We start from the raw sequence: 6,303 nt of genomic DNA, 5'->3' as shown, positions 1-6,303 counted from the left end.
AATGGGGGAAATTATTCCTGGCCCTTCAGGTAGTGTGCAAAGAGAACACAGGGGTTTAGAATCTGATAAAAGAGCTCAAGAAACTGGACTTAGAACAATTATATGAGAGGCGACCTGAAGGCTAGCAAATCTCCAGTCACAGCCCTCTGCCGCTTCTAGGAATTAATGTCTCCCTGGGTCATGGCACTGCTCCGGCTGCTGCCAGCAGAGCTGCCCATCCCAGGCCCATTGAGTGCTACGGAAGGACCTCAGAAAGCAATTGTGGACAGGGGCTGGGAGGGTGGGTGGGGGAGTTTCTTAATTTACTTCCTGGGAGGGAGAGTCCCTACCTGACACCAGGTGCCCATTCTTTGAGACATCAAGTGCTGCACTGTCCTCATCCTCAACTGTCCTCCCATCTCTCCAAAAGAAACCAGAGGCTCTGAAGTGGGCTGGAATCAGTGCAGGGGGCTTCAGTAAGGCACCTCTGGAAGTTGGGGCGAAAGTTCCCCATGGTGAAATGAGCTAGCTTCAGTACATAATAGGGACTCAATAAATATTTGTTAAATGAATGAAAGAGTGAATTGTCTGCAAGCCCAACCCAAGGGATAGTTTGTAGATGCATTGCTTGTGGGGACTAGGGAAACACCCGAGGTCACTCAGAGTTGTCAGGGTGTAGCCAGACAACTGGCTGAAGAGAGCCAGAATTCAAGTGACCCAAGTGTGCCCTGACACCTGGCTGAGGGAAGGATGTGTGCATGGACACTGCCTCGGGGAGCCCTTCCCCAGACCCCTATGTGGACTTAGCTGACATGTTGCACATTCGTTCCTCTGGCTTCCTCTGCTTCACTCTCATAACACTGACCACAATTAATGGTAATTATGTATGGAATTGTCAGTCTTTCTGCAAACACCGTGAACTCCCTGAGGAGGGCAAGGGGGCAGTGCCTCTTTTGTATCCCTACCCACCTAGCCCAGTGCCCGGCACTTAGGAGGAGCTCAATATAGATTTGAGGAATGAATGAACAATTGTATGATAGAGTCTTTAAACAAAGCAAAGCCAGAGGGCGAGAATTTGTCCATGCATCTTCAGTATTGTCCAGTGTCATGGGTAGCCTGACCTGTTCTAAACTTTGCCCAGGAAATTCCTAGAAAGCAGATGAGTCATTATGTTCTTCCGATAGCCAGGTGACAGTGGCTATCAAGATCAAACAACTAAGTCCCCTTGCTGAGACACCATGTCCACCAGGGAATCTTCTGGTTGTATGTCCTTTAGGGCAGAGAATGCACTGCCCAGCTGGTTGGAGCGACTAGGGCTGCTTTTGCAGGCATGCTTCTCTTTTAAATGACCCATGGACATTCTGGGCTACCCATTGGTCCAGTGTGAGTTTTATTAATGCGAGTTAGTATCCCCTGAGTCTGACCTAGTTTCCACAGTAACACTTGGTTTTCCCACAGGTGATTTGGTTTAATTCTTATACCAAATATATAGGCATGTTACTGTCATTTTTTGATGAGTAAACTGAGTTGACTGAAGTGAAATCACTTGTCCAAGATCACAAAGATCTGAATGGAAGAGGCAGGAATCTAACTTGGCTAAAATGGCTTCAAATCCTCTGCTTAGTCTACGATATCATCTTAACCTTTGAGCCTGCGAAGGTAAGGATGAGATCCTATAAAAGACCATACCTTTTAGATACCATTAGGCTCCCTTGCTGGTATAACTCCTAATGTAACCTGGATGAAGATGTCTGGGGCCTCCAGGATACATGCTGGAATTGGAAACTTGTTTGTCCTCCTCAAAAATTTTCTACTGTCTCAGCAAAATTCTGGGCAGGTAGCCCTTGCATTATAGGGGCAGTAGGGATAGACGAACCCAGAGATTCCTCTGAAGTCACCAAGGAAGATGGACAGGGGCCTCAGAATCTGGGGCTGGTCATTGGTGGGAGGCCCAGGAAGGAGGAAACCAGATCAGAGGCTAGGGAAGCAGAAGACAGAAGGGGGAGTGCCCCGATGGCTGAAAAGGCATCTTAGGGGTATCTTGGGTAGAATTAAAGTGTGGACAAATTTAGGGTTGGTGGAGGGAACACAAAGATATGGAGAGATAGGTGACAGAAATAGAAACACAGAGAAAAATGATGGAGACAAAGACTCAGAAACAGAGAAAGGAGCCGAGGACACATTAACAGCCATAGCAGCTCAGCCTTGAGTTTTGCTAAATCGTTTGTGTTTCATGATGAAAGCGATGAACAGCAACCCTATGCCTCTCTCTGGAGCAGGACAGAGAATCCTTCGGAAGCCACCTACTTCACCCCCAGCCCTAGGGTGGGATGCTGCATTCATTCATTCATTTATTCATTCACTGGAAACCCCTTATCAAGTGCCAGGATCCTGTCCTGGGGAAAATGAAATAAATCAGACACAATCTCTGTCATGAAAAGATCTCACAATCTGGTGAGGAAGACAGGAAGGCGAAGAAACCATTGTAGCATGGAACATAGGGTGCTATGGGAGTACAGGGGAGAGGTGCCCAGATCAGCCCTCCAGCGGACAGAGAAGGAGCCGGGAAGTCTTCCAACAAGAGGAGGGCAGGAAGCTCAGTCACAGCTGTAGCCTGGACACCTGAGCTATAGACCCCAGGTGGGGAAGGACTCCCAGAAGAAGTAGGATGGCGGCTGCCCCTGAAAGCACTGTTTCTAGAAGGGATTTCCAGCTTGTTCCCAAGTCCTCTTTGACTTCTGAACGCACCCAAGATTCTCTGCCTTAAAGCCCATCCCTGTGTTCCCCTGTGATCCAAAGCTTGCGACCACACACACACACAGTCACACTGAACAGTCACACGTAACACTGAGTTATGCAGATAAACCCAAAGTATTCCTAAGGTTCCCTCCTGACACATCTCACCTCTGAGCTGATCTTGCTAAGAAACAGCTATTTTTCAGATGAGCAAACTCAGGCTAGACCTGCAAAAAGGAGACAAATTCTGCCACCTCTGTCCATCCTTGAGCCTCTGGTCTTATCTGCACCTGCTGGCTTCTTGCACGTGTGCCCTGTGTGGGTGCCAAGGGTGTGGGCAGAAACATGTTTTGGGCAGAGCAGCCCAATGACTTAAGCAAATACCTTAAGGCTAAAGACAGCAAAGTCTTCACCACCCTGCCCTGCAGTGGCAGGATCTGGCCTGGCCCTGCGCGGCTGCCAGTTTCATGAGTGCTTGAGGACTGGTGGGACTGCAGAGGTACCCAAGGAGAGGCGAATCCTCACTTCTCTCCCCTGGGAAGCCCAGGGGCTCAAGTACCCCAGCTGTGAGTATCTTAGGCTGGTCAGGAGACATGGAAGGCAAGGTGAGTAGGGTGATGCCAGCCAGTGCTTGGTCTTTCAACACAGGGAACTCCTAGCATGTGCCCAGCACTGTGCTAGGCACTGGGCATGCCAGACCCAGTGAGAACCAGTCCTTGGGAGATCAAGACCCTGGCAGGAGCAGGCAGAGGAGGCTTCTAGAATACACACAACGACAGAGCTGGGGGACAATATGTTAGGAGGAAGCTTAGGGTGGACTCTGAGGTGGCGAGGGTCTGGACAGTTCTTGTCTGGAGGCAGTCATGTCAGCATTGACCATGATCCCTGCACATCTGAGGCCGGAGGAAAGGACGTGGCACAAACCATAGAACGGGAGACAAGGAAGGGGCCTTAGGGTCCATCTGGTTCACCTCCCTCATTTTACATATGAGATACCCGAGGCCCCAGAGGGGGCCAGGGACCTGCCCAAAGTCACCGAGAGAGAGATAATGGCAGAGCTGAGGAGATGGCTCAGGTCGGTGCCTGCTTCAGGACCCCATCCTATCCCTCCACCCTGGCCCTGGAGCACAAACTGAGCCCTCTCTCCACAAAGAGGGCAAGAAGTCATGTGGGGACCTCCTCCCACTCCCCATTCGGTCATTACCCAGACACACCCTGGGCTCCGAGGTGGGCATATGCCAGCTGCCGCTGCAGAGGGACTGTTCTGCCTGTCTGAACTCGGCACTCCTTTAGGAGTGGTTTAGGGTTGGGGTTGGGGGTGTGGGGGAAGCAGGTCTGCAGTGTCAGGGCTTGGGAGCCCAGGAGGATACAACTCCTAGGTGGGCGGGTCCTGCAGCTTCTAGAAAGAGGAAATGATTCTGCTCAGAACCAGAAATTGGCCTGGGTGAGGGTGTTCAGGGCAGTTCACACTGCCCTGGGAATGCTGAGACTGGGGCTAGAGCTAAGGAGGAGGTGAGTTCCAGGTGGTTAATGTTGACTGATGGGCCTCCTGGCTGCAATCCTGACACTGGGGCCTTAAGCCAAGCACATATTAACCTGGGTGTAGGGGCTGCTTCTAAGCAGGGGATGTAGACCCCCAATTCAGGGAGAACTGAGAGAGCTGGAGAAGCATGGAATTGAGAATCTTGGGCACCAGGCCTCACCCTATCTCTAGGATCTGGCTTAGGCAGCGAGGGTATTATGGCAGAGGTGGTTTTTCTGACTGCAGTAAAGTCATAGGAAAATGATACCTTCCCATCTCCCTCTTCCTATTCCACATTCTCCAGGAAAGAGTCTGAGACTGGAAGGTGCCTAATACCCACCACCTGATCCAGTCCACCTGACTCTTCCTCCCTGGTGACTCCTGACCACACAGACCTCTGTTTTTTGAGTGCCAACAGCTGTGCAGTCTGAACCACACTGCCGGCGGAAAGTGAGGTATTCTAGGTCTTCTAGGTTAGTTTTGTCTCCCAGTGGTTCCTTGAGGCCCGGGACTGTATCACAAGCACTTGTGAGACATCAGAATGTACTGGAAGAAAGAAAACTTTAGGCTCAGATCTTAGCTCTGGGGTTCGCTAGTCATGAGACCTGGGGCAAAGTATTAAACTCCCAGGCTCAATTTATTCATCTGTGAAGGGGGCCGAGTGGCAAAAAAGGAGGTGCGGTTGTAAGGTGAATTCCTTTCCTTCCGGCACAAAGACAGGGCCCAGGAATGACCACTAGTGGCATGGCCATCTGCTTATCTCCATCATCTCTCTGACAGTGCAGTGTAATCAGCCCTTCAGCCATACCCCAGCTAGGCGAGGCCCTTCTCAACTGCACAATGAATGGCCCTTGCTCCCTTGTCCCAGGGAGCCAGGAGTGCAGAGCTCCTGTTTGCAGGTCTTGCCTCACAATCTCCCAGAGATGCAGCCAAGTGGCAGAATGGGTTCCAGAAGGCTCCCCACCCAAGCTTCTCCAGCAGAGCAAAACCATGGTGGCAGTACCTGCACCTGAGCCCTGGAGCCCCAGCCCCCTCTGCCTTTTCTCCTTTTGGAAGGTGCCAAGTGGAAAGGGTGTGAGTGAATGTGTGTATGTGTGTCTGCAGTGTGAATTTTGAACAAGAGTGAGAATGCTTTTCTAAAAGAGAGGGGGACTTGTGTATGTAGTACACCTTTCCTCTTCCTCCCTCCTCACCTCCACATGCTCCCTGGTGACCAGTGGACCTTTGCCTAGCCGTGGATGCAGCTGAGCCCTCTCACCTTCTAGTTACGTGGAGCTTTCCTGCCTAAGGAATAAACCAGACTCTCTAGAGCCAGACCCACAGGTGTAGGCAGCTTTTGCAAGAACAGAGTCTTGTAGCAGGGGCTGCTCCAGTTCACATTGGAGGGAAGGGAGTGTGGAGGGGCATGTGTCTACCATGAGAGTTTGGGGGACAAGTCCAGAAATGTATCAGCACCCCTCTGCAAAGTAAACCTCCTATTGCTGTGGGGTTTTTTTACCTGCCAAGGTCAGGGTACTTAGTTCCCTGATTCTACCCTCCCCCTTTCCAGCAACCTTGCCAGAACTGATCACTGAGGGCTAAGGTGGAGCTGGTAGCAGGGTCAAGGATAGGCTTGCAGCCCTAGAGAAGGGGCATGTCCACCCTAGGAAGGAGACTGGAACCAAGCCAGGGCTTTAGTCTGGGACACACTCAGGTGCCCTGACCAGCCTAACTCCACTCTCCAACTGGGATTGGGGTCAAGTGTGAACTGTGCATGGGATTCCCTGAGCAAAGTGGGCCCAGTGTGAGGGTAGAGGAGGAAAACAGGGACTGGCCTGCTGGGACCTCAGCTGGGGCCATTTCTCTGGGTCTCCCGGCACAGCAGGCAGGCCCTAGGTAGGTGTGACAAAGGCTGGCTGAGTCGCGCTGGGGTCCAACCCTCAAGAAGTACCTTCACCCCCAGAGTACAGGAAACAGGTCACCAAGTGAGTGGGTTCTTGGTCAGCTGGGGCTAATTCCTGTCAGCCCTCCAGGACTGTGCTCTGGCCTGGCCTGCTCACAGGGCCGCATTGTTCCCTGGGAGCCTC

Source organism: Pan paniscus, chromosome 1, assembly GCF_029289425.2.
Source record: "Pan paniscus chromosome 1, NHGRI_mPanPan1-v2.0_pri, whole genome shotgun sequence".
Lineage (NCBI taxonomy): Eukaryota > Metazoa > Chordata > Mammalia > Primates > Hominidae > Pan > Pan paniscus.
The sequence above is the reverse complement of the archived record's forward strand: the minus strand, read 5'-3'. Positions refer to the sequence as shown.